This window comes from Sciurus carolinensis, chromosome X (assembly GCF_902686445.1).
Source record: "Sciurus carolinensis chromosome X, mSciCar1.2, whole genome shotgun sequence".
NCBI lineage: Eukaryota > Metazoa > Chordata > Mammalia > Rodentia > Sciuridae > Sciurus > Sciurus carolinensis.
This window is the reverse complement of record NC_062232.1, coordinates 56723361-56743692: the sequence shown is the minus strand read 5'-3', so window position 1 is coordinate 56743692 and position 20332 is coordinate 56723361. Positions and strand designations below refer to the sequence as shown.

The window sequence follows — 20332 nt, the reverse complement described above, 5'->3', positions numbered from 1 at the left end:
GTATACTTTAAAATAGCTGAAAGGTGAGTTTTATGTTATGTAGATGTTATCTCACAAAAAGAATGGATACTTTAGAAAGATATGGTCTAATGGGAAAATTTATGTGTATGGGGTATATTACGAATTTTTGTTAAGTTTATTTAACAGTAATTCCAAAATAAAAAAAATTTAAAAGACAACATTAATGTAATTTATCATATTAACTGGTGAAACAAGAAAATTACATGATTGCATCAACTGAGGGAGAAAAATGATTAAACAAAATTTAATATCCATTCATAAAAAAAAAACCCAAGTAAAACTAGGAATGGAGAGATACTTCCTCAACATACTAAGAACATCAAAAAAGCTATAGTTGTGGGGTTGTGGCTCAGTGGTAGAGTGCTTGCCTCACATGCATGGGGGCACTGGGTTCGATCCTCAGCACCACATAAATAAATAAAATAAAGACATTGTGTCCATCTACAACTAAATGAATTAAAAAAAAAAAAGAAATTCCAGGCCAGCTTCAGTAATTTAGCAAGGCCCTAAGGCAACTTAGTGAGAACCTGTCTCAAAAATAAAAAAATGCTACTCAGTGGTAAAGCACCCCTGAAAAAAACACATTAAAAGCATGTTCCAAAATGCTTTTAGGTATAATCATTTAGTGTGAAACAAGTATAATTCTAATATGAAAGGAAAGTCTTCACTTTCCCAGCAAATAATCTTATTCATGCAGTTGTACCTTAGTGTATAATGGGAATTTCTTGTAAAATACAAAAACCACTTGAGCTGTTGCTAATGACAGCATTTCCCTAAATTAGAAAAAAAATTGGAAATGTTATATTTGAGTTAAATAAAGGGATATCAGGCCTAAACACAACACTGTACTATCTCCTTTTAATAGGTTTTCTTACCCAGAAGTTTCTTTGTAAATATGCCAATTACAAATTGTAGAAGTTTTCAATAGATCATAAACCATCTGAGAATTAGCTAATTATGGATAGACTATATAAATGTTTCCCTATTAACATATGCATCTCCACTGTAATTTAAATTAGAAGCATGGTTTTAAATAACATTGAGATTCTTATGAACAATTACATTTTAATATAAAATACTAGCTGAAAGTATTAGTTTTATATACTTGGCCTACATTCTCCCCAAAGCTGATATTTTGATAATTCTTAAAAATGCAAAGCCATGCTCTCTTCCTTAAAATTAGGAAGTTTTCTCTTTGAAATCATGTAATGAAAGGCTTTTTGAAGTGACGCTTTATGGCTAAAGTTTGCTCGGTTTCCACAAGGACACATTGTGCTTACTCCTTAAGTAAGGAATAGGATTTTAAAGTTAATCATGAAGTAAAATACATTTGTCTTTATATTATCTGTCAACACTGTTATGTTAATTTTAACATGATTGTTGACTTGGATAATACATTACCAGAAGTTGTGAAGGAAATATATAGTAATAGGATCTGGACCTAATATAAATAAATATCATCTTTTCTCAATTCTCAAAAGTATCAGAAACAATAAAAAAGAATTAAAAATAAAGGAGATGGGGTCTGTGTTCCCCACACTTGAAACCAGGCATGATTTGACTAAGGCAAAAGTGACACCATATGATTCTGAGGCTGTCATAAAAGTAATACAACTTCTACCTAGTCTTTCCTTGGGACACTTACTCTTAGAACCCAATCATCATGCTGTCAGGAAACAGAGACACACATGGGGAGGTTATTTGCTGTCTTTCCCCAGAAAAGTAGCTAACCAATTTTCTCAGTACAATATATTGAATGATCTTTCTCTTTCTCTGCTCTGTTGTTTTGTAAAAACTGCTTTAGAATATAATCAGAATATAATCAATATAACATATGCTGGGGTTTGTGGTGCATGCCTAAAATCCCAACAACTCAGGAGGCTGAGGCAGGAGGATCATGAGTTCAAATCCAGCCTCACCAACTTATTGAGGCTCTAAGCAATTCAAGGAGATCCTGTTTTATATTTTATAAAATATAAAAAATGACTGGACAATGTGGCTCAGTGGTTAAGTGTCCCTGGGTTCAATCCCTGGTACCTAAATAAATAAATAAATGGTTTTATTTTCCAGAAATGAGGTCCATGATCACAACCCCTGCATTGTGACACTAATTTGGGCTTCGCTCTCCTCTCACACTTTTCGATGGTCCCTTGATCTATATTAAATGCACAAACATTTGAAACCTAGAGGTTGTATAAGTGGAAATAGCTTGATTCTCTTAAAAATAAAGCCAGGATAAAATAATTACAAGCAAGTTGGAAGAGCAGATTCAATCTGTTCTTTAGAATTTGTTCAACTATCATTTGTTATTACTTTCTGTTTCTACTCCTTCAACTAGAACAAGTTCTAAGCAAATGTATATCTGTTTTTACAAATAAAGTCAATGAACAGGATAAATTTAAAGAAAATTTAAGACCAAATAAATTCATTTGTATCTCACCTAAAAAAAAATAAATGATTTTATTAGGTAAACAAAGAATTTAGAAATATTAAACATTTTATTTTTATAGACACAAAGTAAAAAGAGATATTTAAGATGCATTTTATGGCTACTAAATAAATAAAAGTTAAGTTGATGATGTGGTTCAGTGGTAGAGCCTTTGCCTAGCATGTGCTAAGGCCCCAGGTTCAATCCCCAACACTTCAAAAAAATAAATAAAAGTTAAATTTGTGACAAAGAATGGAAATCTTTCATATTTTAAAATGCATATTGTTTACCTGCTTCACTTTTTTAAAAAAAGCATTCTTATATCTAAATTAAAATTGTGTTAAACTGCATAAGTTATTTTTCACTCAGCTGATTTTTATCTTGGTTTTAAATGATATAACCTTTTAAAATATTACAATTTGAAATTAAAGCCTAGAGTGTGCTCTGATTTGCATTTGGGTAATGAATAATGTGCTATTTGTTCAGGTAAATATCAAGACATGGAAGGTAAACAAGTGTTGAAAATCGCATTGCAATTTTAATGTGAACTTGACTAAAATGGTGGCTAAGATCCTCAGACAATGCTCTCCACAGAGACACACCAATGTCAAAAGGTATTCAAGTAAAACACTACCTCTATTACAGCTAAAGAAACCAGGTGACAGACCATTATGCCTGCTTTTAGAATGACAGTAAGAAAAGACATTCTGAAAAAGGCAGGAAGAAAAGAATTTCCCGGGTCATCCCCTGACCCAAGCAGATTGAAATGCCTTTTGCTTGGGGGAAGGAAAATAAATTAAGCTTTCGGCCTCACACCAGAAACCCAGTACCAGAACCACCTTGGTGAAACCCAGTGCCAGAACTGCTCTGGTGAAACCCCCATAGATCTTCCCCGATACTGTGCCACCATGCTTACCTGGGATCCACGGAGAGCCTTGCTGAGTGGGATTAACATTTTGGGGTCATCTTCCAGTTCTTGCTGAACAGCAGCACAGACTGCAGAATGGGAAAAACAGACCTGGGTCAGCAGATACTGTAAGAGTAACAATAGCAACACAGCAAATGTAGGCTTAGGGTGCCATCTACTGGCAACACAGCAGAAGTGACCACAGGCTCAAAGAAAAGAAATTGCTTAGAATTTCTGGAGTGAAACACAAATAAAGCCAGATCATGAAGACTAGAAGAAATACTTAATCCTTCAGTGAGAACATAATGTTACACACTAACCACCATCAACAAATTTCAGAGAGTCATGACTTCACCTAATGGTTAAAAGTAGTTACCAGGAATTTTTTTGTTATTGCTTTGGTTGACAGTTTATTAAATACACTACAATTGTACCTTATTCTGTAGTTTTAAAATCATTCACACATGGGCTTAGTAAAAAAATACTTTGTAGAAAACCACTTGCAAGGCAAAAATGAAAATAAAAATGTAACATAATGCACACATATTATACTGATGAACTATTAGGCATATTTTAATTTAATCTGTACAGGTGATCATGAAATATTAGATGGTTTGATTTTCTTAAATCTGGCACCAGACCATGCTTCAAGTGTTCATGTTAAAATATGGATGCAAAAATGTCTACCAAGAAAACTGTCTGAGAAACAGGATTTTGTTTTTCTTCTGCAGATACTTTTCTAAATCTACCCTTTATGCATTTCATATGTATTAAATTTTTTGACTCAATACCTTTATTTTACTTATTTTTTTTAATCCGGTGCTGAGGATCAAACCCAGTGCCTCACATGTGCTAGGCATGTGCTCTACCACTGAGCTATAACCACGGCCCCCCAAGAACTGTTCTTTTTTCAATCGAGACAACCAATAATCTTTATTTACAACCATTAAAAGTCTAGCCACTGTTGACCAACCAAACACAACTTTTTTTTTTTTTTTTGTGGTGCTGGGGATTGAACCCAGGGCCTTGTGCTTGTGAAGCAAGCCCTCTATCAACTGAGCTATATATCCCCAGCCCCATCCATACATAACCCTTGTGGCAAAAAAATTTAATCGCATACTGCATGATACCAGTATTTTTTCAGGTAACAAAGAATTACACAAAGTGTGTGGAAATTTTTCTACAAAACATATTCCTTTTTCCCTGTGTCATGTGTTTAAAACTAAACTGTTTTAACACATGCATATTCTGCCTAGAAAAAGTACAAATTTCAATTAAACAGTAACAAACATGAAGTAAAATTTTAATGTTACTGTTGAGCTTTAAACAGCTGCCAATTCACAGGACAGTCACAAGTGTATGCACAAGCTACATATGGACATAAATTCTATAGTCTATAGATGTTGCATTTTACTAGAAATATGTGGAAAAATGCTCAACAATAATCAGCTAATGAAGAATTACTGAACCCTAATTATAAAAACAAAGTTCTAAATACTATAAAGGATCCCAAGTATAAAATGTGCAGTCTCTGGAGACAGGAAAATGAAGCTCTATTAACTGTCTACAGGACTATTTTAAAGATCCACTAGGTATTCCATGTGCTATTTCCCAGACAGGATTTTCAAATCAATCAGCTATAATTCACTTTCCCTTGACTGCACCCCCTCTTGTTCACTGCAAATTCTGCCTGCCTGAGATCAGCCACTGTCATCTAACTCTCCCAACCCGAGGCCTCCCTCATGTATACCACTTAGCTTGGTAAGATAAGTGAGAGGGCTACCATCTTGTCACCACGTGAATGCAGTGCTATTCTCTTCCCTTGCTGAACTTTTTTTTACTTTGTGCCTTACTGTATTTTATTAGAAAACTTTTTCTTTAAAAATGATTTTTTGGAAAGACCATTTTATTCTACACAGTGACACTAATTTAAGGAACACAAGTTTTCCAAGAAATTTTTTCAAATTAAAATAAAAAATAAAAGTAGAAATTGATGACCAATTTTCCAAGGAGTTCAATAACCAATCTAGTCACCAGTTACATATAAGACAACAGAGCCTCATTTCATTTTATATTCTTGTTGGTTAGTTACTATTAGGTTAGTGGAATAAAATAAAAATCCAGAAGTACACTTGTCTCAAGTACAAGAAAAGAAAACTAAGTAACTATTCTATAACAGCTCTTGAACCCGGGTTTGTGACTAGACCTGGAATCAGCACTCCCATTTTAAGGCTACTAGGCCACTACTTGGTCTAAATAAAATCAGTATTAAAGTTTGCTTTTTGTTAAGTTTACTTACTTTTTAACTTAGTCTCATTCCAGGTACTAATATTCTTGCAATAACTGAAGTATAAAAATTTGTATTTCTAATACACACTAATAATCATTAAAATATTAGCATTCACCCTCGGTTCAAATCTTCTCTTATACTTTCAGTAGGGACACATAATCCATGGTAACTAGTTTGCTTACATCTAAAAACAAATGCTTCAAAGGTAGCATTATGATGCAAACCAATTAAGACTGTGGAAGTCTCCACATTTCACACATGGAATCCATAAATTTCCTGACTCAACTCCAGGGTTTACCCACTTAAATCGACAGTCCTCCCACGGGAAAGAGAGCACAAGGCTTCTGATGGCTACTTCCATTTTCTCTGTTTCTTAGCTTGTTCACTTCTGTTCTTCTTTTTAAACAAAAGTTTTTTTTCCCAATAAATACACTTTTAGAATGTACTGCATCTTTGGAACCAAAATTAAGTCCCTGCTTAGGTTTACTCACATTTTTCAAACCTGGATTTGAATTTTTCTGTTTTAATTTTTCCTTATTCACAGAACGCATGACTCTTCGTCTGTGGACTAGGTCTCTGGTGCAAGATCAACTCGAATGCGAAATCCATCTGCAATTTGAGCCCCATTTCTTTTCAGTACTTTTGTAGCAGCAGTCTCAATACACGAACACAACATAAGCATTAATGTTTTTCTGACCAGGATGAATTTTACATTTTATTTTTGCCAACTTTTTGGATACATTCCCTCTGGTCAATCAGAGAACGAAATCGTACAGATTGTCCATACTTCTTAAAAAATGACTTCAGTTTTTCATTACATGTGACAGGCAAGTTCCCCACACAGTCCTCTCTCTCTCTCTCTCTTCTTCTTCTTTTTTTTTTTAAAGGAAAGCATTCTCTTTTTTTAACCTTTATTTGTTTTTATTTTATTTTTATGTGGTGCTGAGGATCGAACCCAGTGCCTCACACGTGCTAGGCAAGCGCTCTACCACTGAGTCACAACCACATGCCCAGTCCTTTCATTCTTTAACCTTTCTTCTAGATTGATTTTAATTTTTTTTCTTTGACTTACATTGTAGCTGTGATCCACATCATTAAATACTTGTCTATCAGTAACACTAGATTGGGTACTTTTCCCATTCTGCCCTTGTTTCTGGTGACTTTCTTCTTCTAAATCAGTCCTTGCTAGAGCACTTTCCCTGCTGGCCAACGTGACCTCTGCGTCGGAAGGTTTCTTCTTCACTTTTGTCTTTTTTGAAGGTTCCTGCAAGAGTGGCCATCGAAGCTGGGGTGCACGTTCCTCATCCTGCTCCCGGCTCCGCTTCCTGAGACAAGGGGACTAACACCGCGCTAGACCGCGGTGAGGAGGCGCTGAAGAGGGCTGTCAGCCTGGTTGCCGGAGCAAGCTGTCCGCAACCTGTCCCACCAGGTAGTCTCGGCCCGCCCCCCGCCCCCCGGCCCGCCCCCCGGCCCGCCCCCCGGCCCGCCCCGGGCACCGCCCCGAGCACCGCCCCGGGCACCGCCCCGAGCGCCGCCCCGGGCACCGCCCCGGGCACCGCCCCGAGCACCGCCCCGAGCACCGCCCCGAGCGCCGCCCCGAGCGCCGCCCCGTGCAGGGCTTCCCAAGAACTGTTCCTTTTTTCTTTTTTTTCTTAATGCCCTTTATTTTTTCTTTTTATTTTAATTAAAATATTTTTTTATTTTTATTTTTTTGCGGTGCTGGGGATTGAACCCAGGGCCTTGTGCTTGCGAAGCAGGCACTCTACCAACTGAGTTATCTCCCCAGCCCAAGAACTGTTCTTAATAACCAGTACGGGTGAACTCTTGTTTGGATGGAGAATTTTTTTAAATGACTATTTAGATAACTAACCCACTTAAAAAAATTCCTTTAGTTATTGATGGACCTTCATTTTATTCATTTATTTATATGTGGTGCTGAGAATTAAACCCAGTGCCTCATACATGCGAGACAAGCACTCTACCACTGAGCCACAACCCCAGCCCTTGGATGGAGAATTTAAAGCAGCTGTTTTAAGGAAACTCAATGAGCTTCAGAGAAATAATAACTATAAGAGAAAAACTAAACAGAAAGATGGAAGCAATTAAGAAAATAAAACACTTGAAGAAATCCATCTGTGCAGTGGAAATGCAGCCTACCCCCCGCCCCCTGCTTGTAGGAACCATGTGGCTCTCTCCCGGTCTGCCACAGCTGAGAAGTACGTGAATAATACATCTAAATCCTCTCAGTTGAGTCCAAGTTCTTTGGGATTGGTAAACACCATGCTTTGGATATTTGCAGCCCCAGGGCTGAACAGAGGGGTTGATGGTCCTTTAGAAATACAAAGACCACAGTCTAGTTTAGACAAACAGCAAACAGGTTCCATAGGCTTTCAACATCTCCCACTGAGGAGGACAAAGAGATCCCCGGATCTGGCATCTAGTAATGGTGCATAAGGCTGAAATGATGGCGCAGCAACTTAGTGAGACCCTGTCTCAAAATTAAAAATCAGAAGGACTGGGGATGTGGCTCAGCGTTAAAACACCCCAACACACACACAAAAATAAATAAATAAAAGGAAAAAAACTGGGATAAATTTGATCCTGAGACTCAAACACAAGAGGCTAATTTTCTTCATGAACACTGCTGGGCTTGAAAATATGCTAGGAGATGGAGAAAAATGCCCACTAGATGGCAGTATAAACCATAATATTGTTCTTCAATTATCAGCGGGAAATTATAAGCGGGAAAACCGGGAAAGAACTTATTACGAATTTCCTTTTTTCCAAGGGACCGCCCATACTTACAAAAATAAAGCCAGTTGTAATACTTACTCATCCTCACGCTTTAAAATCTCCCCAATCTAAAGAGTTAAGAGCGACCCTCTCCAAAACTCCCCCATCTAAACCCAAGGAGAACTTGTTTTAGTCAGTTTTTTACACTGCGGTGACCAACAGACCTGATAGGGATAATTAGAGGAGAAAAAGTTTATTTGGGGACTCACATTTTCAAAGGTTTCAGTCCACACATGGCCAACTCCATTCCTCTGGGCTCATAGTGAAGCTGAACATCATGGCGATATTCCCTCTGCTTCCAGAGGGAAGCAGTTCAGCACACAGCACCAGTATGGAGAGGCGCAAAACAAAGAGATTCAATCATGGCGGACCAAATATAAACCCCAAAGTCACGCCCTCAGAGGTCCACCTCCTCCAGCCACACCCCACTTGCCTATAGTTACCACCCACTCAATCCGTGTGGGGGATTAATGGGGGCTGAAATGGTCATAGCTCAATCATTTCACCTCTAAACTTTCTTGCATGATCTCACACATGAGTTTTGGGGGGATGCCTCATATCTATACAATAACAGTATAAACATAATAAAGACCCAGAAGTTTGTCTGCACCCAGGCCTTAATAATATCGAGCATGGCTCACCATACACTGGTCCAACTGCTGACCAACAATATCCTCCTTACAAGACACAGCTGGAGAATTTGGCATTACATGGGTACATGTCTCATTTTCCCTAAAGATCTAAAACAGACCAAATAAAATTTAGGCAAATTTGCAGATGACCTGGATGGATATATTGAGACATTTCAACACTTTACTGAAGCATTTGCCTTACCTTGGAAAGGCATATCAGCGATACTTTAAGCGCTTCAGGAAAACAAAAGAATGACAGATTCAGCCAAAAAAATCCAGAGATCAAATGTACCTCCTGGACCAAAACCACCCCAGGAGTCACTGCAGTCCCTACCTCAGATCCTGACTGGGACTATGACAGAAAAAAATGAGAGACAAAAGAAATCACTTCTTGGTCAGCTTAAATGAAGAATTGGGATGAAGTTTATTAAGTCTTTATACTAAACTGGCAACAGTAGATCAGAGGGATTAAAAAAATCCCACTGCTTTTCTTAAACATCTCAAGGAGACGCACATAAAACACACACCTGTAAGTCTGAACTCTTTAGAAGTACAATTGATTTTATTCACTTATTTAATTTAATTTTTGGGGGGTACTGGGGATTGAATCCAGGGTGCTTAACCATGAGGCCACATCCCCAGTCCTCTTTTATATTTTAATTAGAGACAGGGTCTCACTAAGTTTTTTAGGTCCTTACTAAGTTGCTGAGGATGACTTTGAACTTTCAGTCCCCTGCCTCAGCCTCCCAAGCTACTAGGATTACAGGTGTGTGCACGTGGCTTGCACCATCTACTTTGCCCTTACATCTTTCTCTGGAAAATTATGTACTGATTCTTGTTAGGTAATGGGAATTCCTGGAAAAGTCCAGATCCAACACTTCACCAAACCAGTGTTTTGCATATCTGGCAACTGGACATTTACTCATTCTTTTCTAGTATTGCTCAACTGTCCAGCTTCTCTGTTAGGATAAGATCTATTATAAAAGGGGGGAGCCTAAATTGTTTTTTGAAAATTCTTAGGAGTCACCTATGATATTACAGGCTTTAATACAAATCCTGGAGGATAGCTCCATGATGTCAATGGAATTATATGTAATCTTTGAAGTATGGGACATTGGTATACCAGGGAGAGCCAAAATAGCCCTACTAATTTCCCTAATAAGAGACAATATCCTCCAAAACCTGAAGCTATTGCTGGCATTCAGCCATTGATTACTAAATTCTTAAAACGCGGACTCCTGGTGCCTTCTAACACCTAGATTCTAGCTATAAAAAGAATAATGGAAAATACCATCGGGTCCAGGACTAAAAAATAACTAACAGGCAGCCATTCCCATCTACTCAGTAGTACATAGCCTGATAAGGACAATTCTGGCAATATTTCTGACATATATATATATATATATATATATATATATATATATATATGATATTATAACTCAAGTATCACAGATGCAGGATTCAACTCCTGCTTTACAAGACTGGGAGTTCTGTTTGACCACTCTAGTAGTTAAAAGGTTTTCTCATGACTCTAGTTTTAATCATCCTAGGTGGCATTTTTATATGTCGCCTTGCTCACTGCTTCCCAATACTAATTGGTAATTGTGTTCCTCAGCTCCTGTAAAACATGTGGCACTTCAATCAAAGATCACTCCTCCATCTACTGTGGACCTTCATAGCAACCTTACCCACCTGACAGAGAACAAGAACTTTGGGTCACTTTCCCCTAACATTGCCCTCTCTCAGCAGGAGTTAATACCCAATAACCCTAAAAGAATTGAAGGACCTGAGTCCTTGAGGGACGAAATGTTAAGTAGTCAGCCTGAGCAGGTGGGTAGGGAGAGGACAATAAAGGGAGATAATTTACAGGAAGGACATCAAACATATACATTAAAGTAAGTCACAGGACTGGGAATCACACACACACACACAAAACTTTATCAAAGCAGAGAAACATACGAAAAATGGGAATTGCTATGTCAAACCTCCCCTAGTCACAGTTCATTATACTCCCTTAAGGAGTATAAGACTGGGGGCTGGGGAGATAGCTCAGTCGGTGGAGTGCTTGCCTTGTAAGCACAAGGCTCTGGGTTCGATTCCCCAGCACCCAGGAAAAAAAAAAAAGGAGTATAAGACCTCTTGTGACCAGGTCATCAGGACCCTCACTTATCAATCACACGGGGGAGAGGGGTTTGAGAGAATAAGACAAGAACAAAGGGACCCAAAACCTTGAAACCCCAGACTCTTAGAGTCTCTACAGATGGTCTACTCAATGCCAATACTGCCCTTATCCTCACTATCTGCAATACACTTCTGCCTGTTATTCTGTGTACCTTATTGAAATCTTTCCCATGGGATCTCAAGGACCAAATGCTACAAACCTCCACAATATTTTGGCTCCACAGGAGCAGCTCTCCAATACCAGTATACACAGATGAGAAAGTGGAGTGGGAAAAGGGAAGATCACTGGGAATGCTGAGGCTAGGAGAAGGACTGTGGCAAATGCAGGAAGCATTGTCTTTAAGAACCCCTAAAAAATTTACCCTTCCCACGCAAGGGAAACAACAGAGCTGTGTGGAGTGAAAGTTACAAGACATATTTCAATCGTTCTCCATCCATCACATTACTATCTTGGTGTTCCATTTGTTGTAATCCCTAGGAATCATCTCGAATCTTCAATTGATTGTCCTTACCTCCTTCTCCGTTTTTAGGAGATTTGTGTGTGTGTGTGTGTGTGTCTGTGTGTGTGTTGCTAGGGATTGAACCCAGGGCCTTGCACATGTTAGGCAAGGGCTCTACCACTGAGCCATATCCCCAGACTATTCTCCTTTTATAGAAGTTGCACTTACAATTAGCACTATTTCTGCTTACCCATTCAGTGAATAAAATGGCTGGCTCAATTTTAGATCTCATTTAAATTATACAAATTTCAACTTGAAATGAGAGATGCTTACCTAAGTCTATTAATCTCAGTACTATTATCTTTTCCAGTGAAAAGGCAAGGGAAGAAAAGTAACTTTTCATGACCAGTGGTGAAATAGTAAACTCAAAGGGGGCACAAGTTTGAGGAAAATCCTGGGGTGTACCAGGCATGGATCCAAGGTATGGACTGGGTTTGAGCACAGAACACTGGGCTCTCATCAGGTCACATGAGAACACTCTGTGATGACCCAATGCCTCTTGGGCCTCCCTGGTCCCCAGTAGAAATCTGCTCTTCCCTGTAGTACGGTAGTATAAACATGTAACCTGAGCAGTGGCCTGGCTATCTCATTAAAATGATTAGTTCTCACTTCGTATATAAACTATTGCACTTCCTGAATAAATTGAGTCTGCGTCACAGAACCTGGCTCCCGGTGTCTGGGCAAAGGGGCACTGTCGCACTCACTCCCTTCCCGAGAGGCCAACCCACATCTGACAACACAAGTTTATGTAGATGTGGCTTGGCCTGGCACAAAACAAATATAATCACAAACGCACAGTAATCAGCTATCATCACCCTGCTGAAAACACTATCAAATGCTTTGGCATTTTCTAAGTATTTCTGCTACCCCTATAAAATTTCTTTGTCTGACCTTTTCCTTGCTAACCGTGAGACATAATGCTTTTCATTTCCTCTCCATTAGAAAATTATATACGAAGAGAATTCTGAGGAGCAATGGCACCACAAATACAATTATAAGTAGAGCAAAAATGACAATGATCCTGAAGTTAGCACCTGAGGGAATCAGTGCTCCCAAAAGTCATGATAGCGATGACACCCAAGAATAACTTCAGGAAGAAGTCTTTCCTCACTTCTCTGTCCCCACCTGCTTTCCCCTCCATTCCACACCCCTAGACTTGCAGGGAAATGGAAGCAATCAGCAAAGGCCACTAGGGCTATCCCGTTTCAGAAGAAACACCCCAGGATATCATCAATTTTATCACCTCAGACTCTATTCATTTATAATGATGAGATTTGACTGTAACCCATAAGACAAAGAAGAAGTTTTCAGACATCAGTTTTAAAAGTAGGTGGACCGAATTACCACTTGGCCTATAACAGCATACTTTTTTTTCCCCAAATACAGTTGCCAGTGTCATTGCCAACAAAAAGGTTTAAGAGACTCTTGTTCATAAAACACAACTGGTTCACATGTATTCAAAGGCACAAATGTAATATCTGGATATTTAATCTTATGGGATTCTAGAAACATCAAGGATTCCTTCACTTATTTGGGGCCTTGGCCTTGTTAACTTCTGCAATGGTAGTTTCCCTCTGAAATGCTTCTTAATTTCCACAACCCTGGGGCTGGGGAGATAGCTCAGTCGGTAGAGTGCTTGCCTTGTAAGCACAAGGCCCTGGGTTTGATCCCCAGCACCCCAAAAGAAAAAAAAAATTTCCACAACCTTCTAGTTCATATAGACACCTACTTTCATCCCATTCTTGATCATTGAGACTTTTTTGCTTCTCACATTTTTTTTTAATTGGGTTTGTGCTTCTTGGTATTCTTGACCAAAGCAACTGAACCTGTAAGAAATGAGACCTCAAATGGTATACCCTTGCTAAATGATTAGAGTATTTTAAAAAAATAGAAGACAAGCTGGGGCTGGGGAGATAGCTCAGCTGGTAGAGTGCTTGTCTTGCAAGCACAAGGCCCTGAGTTCGATTCCCCAGTACTGTGTTAAAAAAAAAAAAAAAAAAAAAAGACAAGCTGGGTGAGGTGGCACATGCCTATAATCCCAGGGACTCAGAAGCCTGAGGCAGGAGGATCACAAATTCAAGACCACATTTAGCAATTTAGCAAGGTCCAAAGCAGCTTAGTGAGACCCTGCCTTAAAATAAAAAAAAAATAAAATGGGCTGGGGATATGGCTCAGTGCATAAGCACCCCTGGGTTCAATCCCTGGGAGTACATAAACAAATAAATAAAATAAATAGAAAAAGAAAAAGAGTTGAGGTAACCAGTGTGGTGAGGAAGGCACGGTGATTTAGAAATGGTCACAAGAAATACAAAGCTTCCAAAACAGAACATTTGTTTAACATAGACAACATGTACATGGCTTTGAATTGCTTTTGGGTGCTCATCCATGCTGAGTAAGATTTTTCAAGCTTCTGAACACTTAGAGTCAACAGAGATGCCACCTTACTCCTCAGTTTACAAGTGCAAGTGTCTTTCATTTGTTTTAGCATTTCAACAAAGATTCCCCCTGGGGTGGAAGAATGTAGATGAAGTCATTTCCTTTAGGACAGATTTGTTCAGCACAGCTTCATTAACATGACCAAAGCCGGTGATGAGCACCATTTTCTCCTACTCTAATGAGCAGTGCTACTGGTGGTGGAAAGGGTGGAAGGAAGGTTTTTAGCTACTCTCTCCTTTCCACTTTCCAGTAGCTAACCCCCACCCCCATGTAAAGAGTGGGGTGCTACTGAGTCCAGCTGATACCACACATTAAAAGTGAGCATTATTAATATTTCAGCTGTATCCAGTGTCTAACGAAAAATGTACCTAGCAAAAACTAGAAAATGTCACCCCCAAATCCCCTTCAACCTTGTTCCCTCCACCAATTATACTTTGCCATTCATCCATTTCCTTTCTGTTTATGGATATCATTGCTGGCTTGCCACGTAGATGCTTTTATATGTAGGAAAGCCAGGCACTGTGCTCATGCTTCTAATTCCAGTGACTTGAGAGGCTAGGGCAGGAGGATTGCGAGTGCAAAGCCAGCCTACGTAACTTAGGGAAATCCTGTCCCTAAATAAAATATATATTTTAAAAAGAGCTGGGGATGTGGCTCAGTGGTTAAGTATCCCTGGGTTCAATACCTAGTACCAAAAAAAAAAAAAAAAAAAAAAAAAAAGAAAAGAAAAAAAATGTATATAGGAAATACACGGGGTGGGGGGGGGGAACGAAGTAAAGCCCTCTTGTTGCAAATTTTTACTTCATCTTTAAAACAACCTTATGGTAGGTCACACTGGCTCAATTAAATTCCCTTTGTACCTGATCCTAACTTGGTTGATAACCATTTGGGTAAAAGTAATTATTACTCGGAATCGTATAACAAATTACTACTTCATCTCAATCATGATTGGTTATTGGAATTTCATTAATCTAAAAGAAATATTCCTAAGTTAGACCTGGAGGTTGTAATGCTCTTAAGACCAATCCAGAAGAAAGGGAAGTTGCTCTTTCCTTCTGTCTCACCTGCTGTGAGTGATTTAAAAACATAAAAGATCAAAGCCTAACTAGGCAAGCATTTAGAATATATTTTTTTGTTTATTGTCTTTGTTTCCAGTGTGTTTTCCTCCAATTTTTTTGTGTGTGTGGTTCTGGGGCTTGAACCCAGGGCCTTGTGCTTGTGGGACCAGCACTCTACCAACTGAGCTATCTCCCCAACCCCCCAATTTTTGCTAATTATTTACAATTTTATCAATTTAAAAACTTAAGCAAGCATGATAAAAAAATTTAGCTATTTTTCATCCACTGGCATTATTCTTCTATAATAAGCCCTTCCTCGAAAGTTTTGATGATGAGAACATTTCTAAAGTATAAATTAAGAAGTTTTAGTAAGAGAAATCATGTCTCTATCTCCATTTTACTTTTTTTTTTTTTTTTTTTTTTGGTGCTGGGGATCAAATCCAGGGCCTGGTGCTTACGAGGCAAGCACTCTACTGACTGAGCTATCTCCCCAGCCCTCCATTTTACTTTAATGCTATATGTACTTAAGAACACTGCTTTATTCAGGCTTAATTTTTACTAAATATGGTAAATGTGAAAATCTTTTTTTGTTGTCTAAGCCAGGCCATAAACAAATACTTTCAAAACCAGTTGTTTTATCTTGATTCTTCTGCTAAATATTTAAAAATAAAAATAAAAGCACAATGTTTAGTTAACAAATTAAAGGACAAACCCTGAAGCCTTTTGGTCAGTCTTTGCATTTCAAACTAGGCCACCAAGCAAGTGACCTTTCAGACTTTTTGGGACTAGGAACAAAATGTCTCCATTTGATTCATTCATTTTACATTGAATCTTGTCTTTTTTTCTTTGGTTTTTCAAATCTGCAAGGCAAGTCAATGGTTCTTTTGGACCAGATTTACTTAACTAATTCATAGAACACAGTACTTTTTCTCAGTGTACAATAACATGTTTCTCATTTCTGTCTAAAAACCTCACCAAGAAAAAAAAAAAAAAAACCTCACCAAGAATGATGGTGTTTAGGACTTGGACTGGAGCTTAGTGGTATAGTGCTTGCCTAGCACATGTGAGGCACTGGGTTAGATCCTCAGCACTACATAAATAAACAAAATAAATGTATTGTGTCCATCCACAACTTAAAAAAATTTTTTTAAATGGCCTTTACTCTCTTAGATCTCCAGAAGAAACCTAAACTAGATTTTTTTCTGTGAGTGACAAAAACTTTGAGTTTCATAGGAAAAAAAAAAAAAAACCTCTTCTAATGTACACTGGATAACTTGTCAACTCTTCTTTTTTAAAATTGTTTGTTCTATTTAGTTATACATAACAGAAGAATGTATTTTGATTCATTGTAGACAAACAGCACAACTTTTCATTTCTCTGGTTGTATACTATGTAGAGTCACACCACTAACTATTCTTTAATACTCAAGAGAACAGATTTTCTTGTTTTGGAACTGGGGATTGACCCAGGGGGTGCTTAACCACTGAGCCACATCCCTAGCCCTTTTAAAAATATATATTTTATTTAGAGACAGAGTCTCCATAAGTTGCTTAGTTCCTAAGTTGCTGAGGCAGGCTTTGATTTTGTGATTCTTCTGCCTCAGCCTCCAGAGTCACTGGGATTACAGGAAGTGCACCAACCCCCACTCTTGCTTTGAGAGAACAGATCTTCCTGGGGATTAGATAAACACTATTCTTCATAATCAGGATGCAACCTCTGATAGATACCTGGACTTTAAAACCTTCTAGAGAAAGAAAATTTTAATGAATAGCACTGGACATTAGTAGATGAGAAAGTTTTTGTTTTCTGTGAGCCTAGTTCTGCAGATGGAAGAATGGATCTTTGTGGGTTAAGATTAAGCATGTAGGGGCTGGGGAGATAGCTCAGTCGGTAGAGTGCTTGCCTTGTAAGCACAAGGCCCTGGGTTCAATCCCCAGCACCCAAAAAAAAAAAAAAAAGATTAAGCATGTATAGTTGTGGTTATATGGTACATGCTCCTTTGTAAATGAGAACCAGATTGCAGAAACACATTTTTCATGAAATGCAGTGTGAGTGTTTTCCTGGACTATTACATTCTCCCTAATTAATCCAGAGGTCCAGCAACGGCTAAACAAGATTGTGGAACTCAGGAAGTGAAAGAATTGGAAATGGGGAGAATGGTAGCATCGTATTTTACCCTAATATTTACCCTAATATTTTAAAACTAGCTACCACAGAGCTATGGAAGAGGCAATGAATTATTTTAGAAGGTACTCATCTACTCAACCAGTGTTATCTCTGGCCCTTAGTCCTTTATGGCCTAATATAAAGGCTTACCAAGTCACAGAGCTTAACTTAGAGAGCAAATTTATCACATCCCTGAAACTTAGGGTAATCTGAACCCTTCTTTTTCTGGGGAACATAGTATAAAGGGGCAACAACCTAGGTTTCCAAACATCCAAGGTCAAGACATATGACTTTAACGATAATACAAAGAGGAAAATACCTGATGTAGGAGTTCCAAGGACTTCCTTGAATTTAGATTTGTGAACATCTTCCTGGAACACAGACCTCCATTGGAATTGATGGTGAAGAAGCTGGCTGAAATCAACAATTTAAAGAGTCATTGAAAATAGTATATGCATGCATATATTCATGAAAAATATGGCCTATTCATACTGGAAAGTAGGCTAATTAAGGATTCTGATGTTAACTTTATAAAAGGATGTATTTCAATTAAAAGAAAACTTGTCAGAATTGAATGAGCCCAATTTGCAATATAAAATTTAATAGAAAAATGTTTAGCATAAAAGCAGTTATAAATATAAAAATGGTTAGAAATTCTATTTAGCATACATCCTAAGAATTTTACTTGTCAGTAACCAACATAATAGATGGTAAAGTATAACTGCAAAAAGAGATTTATTCTTGGCTGACAATAGAAATATGGTATATAAAATTAAGTAGGTGATAGTCCTATCTTACTGTGTTCTAGTCAATCAGATTCTGGAGTATTGCATTCATTTTAGAAAGCCACACCTTAAAAGACAAACTGAAAAGTGTTTAGAAAACTAGGATGGTAAGGGGATTCCAAATTAAGTCAGAGGAGGAAAAATGGAAGGAATTGTGATTATTGGACCAATCCTGGAGAAGATGTAGGTCTAAAAATGATACTGGGAAGAAGGACCACTGTCTTCAAAAGTTTGAAGGCCTGCCAGGTGTGGTGGCACATGTCTGTAATCCCAGCAGCTCAAGAGGCTGAGGCAGGAGGATCTCAAGTTCAAAGCCAGACTCAGCAATTTAGGGAGACTCTATCTCTAAATAAAAAATATAAAAAAGGGCTGGGAGTATGGTTCAGTGGTTAAGTGCCCTGGGTCAATCCCTGGTATCAAAAAAAAAAAAAAAAAAAAAAAAAAGGTTGAAGTACTGTCATGTGGAAACATTAGATTTGTTGTACATGGTTCAGAGGAGTTGAATTAGAATAAGTAGTTCTCTACATCATAAAAGGAGAAAGTTTCCACCAATGGTGAAGCTATTTAAAGCTCTAACAGGCTCCCATGGGAAGCAATAAATCAATAGAAATATATAACATACTAGAATTATTACTGGAAATTCAAGCAAAATGTAACTTATTAGATCAGTTGATATGCCTGTGATTGACAACTAAAGTAGTCTGTAGACTGTAAGCATATTCAGGACCCTGTTTTCAAAAGGTAAATTACACAGGCATATTTACTTTTTCTTCCCTTTGCTTCCCCAAATATCTCCACCCTTAGGCAGGGAAGAAACAAGAATGAAAAACTGTATTAAGTAATCATCTATCCACCTAGCACCAATCTCTATTTTAAAGCTCTAATAAGAGAATTTATTAAAGAAAAGATTGTGACCACAAGCTAAATATATGCCATCTCAGTGTACTTCAATTTTCAGTGGACATCATTATCACAATACCATGAAAACTCTAGTGTCTTTGGAATTATTCTGCTGTCCCATTTTCCCATACACTTTGATTTCCCAAATTTCAGTATTTAAAAAAATATTTTTCGTTGTAGATGGACATAACACCTTTATTTTATTTATTTATGTGGTGCTAAGGATCGAACCCAGTGCCTCACACATGCAAGGCAAATGCTAACACTGAGCCCCAGCCCAAATTTCAGTGTTTTTTTTTGTTGAGGGGCAGGTACTGGGAATTGAACTCAGGGGCACTCGGCCACTGAGCCACATCCCCAGCCATATTTTTTTAAATTTTATTTAGCGACAGGGTCTGAGTTGCTTAGCACCTTGCTTTTGCTGAGGATGGCTTTGAACTTGCAATCCTCCTGCCTCAGCCTCCTGAGCCGCTGGGATTACAGGCATGTGCCACGGCACCCAGCTCAAATTTAAGTAGTTTTCTGTTCTCTTTGCCTTACTTACATTCTGGCAAAAGTCTCTCTCATCAGTACTGCTGACCTTGTTCTCCTGAAGAACATCTTGCAGGTAAAGAAATGATTCTGTATGGCTAGACAAAAATGACACAATAAACACTGGGGACAGCTGATTGCCCCAAGACTACATTGTGTACAATTCAAAACAGGGGCCTAGATAATAATCTATTTTTAAAGTGCACACCAGGAACTAAAACCAAGTGAACTGAATAGTTAAGACTAAATCCTGAGAACGCATTGAAAACATGCTGAAGCTGAAAGGGATATTAGCGGTCACCTAGATCAACTTCTTCATTTTACAGATGAGGAAATTGAAACTCAGAGATGAATCCATTTTCTCACAGTTGTATAAGTAGATACTTCAGTTTGTTCTAGCTTAATGGCTTCAAAATGTCTATACAGTTATAAGTGGTTCACTTGATCTATTTATTTTGCTTTTTAATGGCTTTGTTCTAGTTAATGATTACCTTAAATAAAAAGTTTCAGTTTGGGATTTCCACTGCTTTTTTTTCTTGTTGTTCAGGCAACAGCTACTAATCTAATTTTGATTTCCAATATTCATAAGGCTATTAATGGCAACGAAGTGTTTTAACAAAAGATGATGATCCTAAACCATCCACACTAGAAAATGTGTGCTTTTCTATGCAATCTACTCTGTACTTCTGCAGGAGGGAATGTCT

At 38.1% G+C, this 20332-nt stretch overlaps 1 protein-coding gene across 5 annotated transcripts in view; it reads right to left on the bottom strand.

Moving 5' to 3' along the window:
* Chic1 (cysteine rich hydrophobic domain 1) overlaps positions 1–20332 on the bottom strand; it is a 117235-nt gene that overhangs the window by 32250 nt on the left and 64653 nt on the right. For 3 of the 5 annotated variants that reach the window (XM_047535511.1, XM_047535514.1, XM_047535512.1), the window contains 3 exons: positions 19642–19726; positions 17732–17826; positions 3366–3445 (listed from right to left, as the gene is read on the bottom strand). The gene's annotated coding sequence lies outside the window, so the exon portion shown is untranslated. Of the gene's footprint in view, positions 1–3365; positions 3446–6137; positions 6194–17731; positions 17827–19641; positions 19727–20332 lie in introns of those variants that run through there. The other 2 variants (XM_047535513.1, XM_047535515.1) reach the window with 2 other exon arrangements.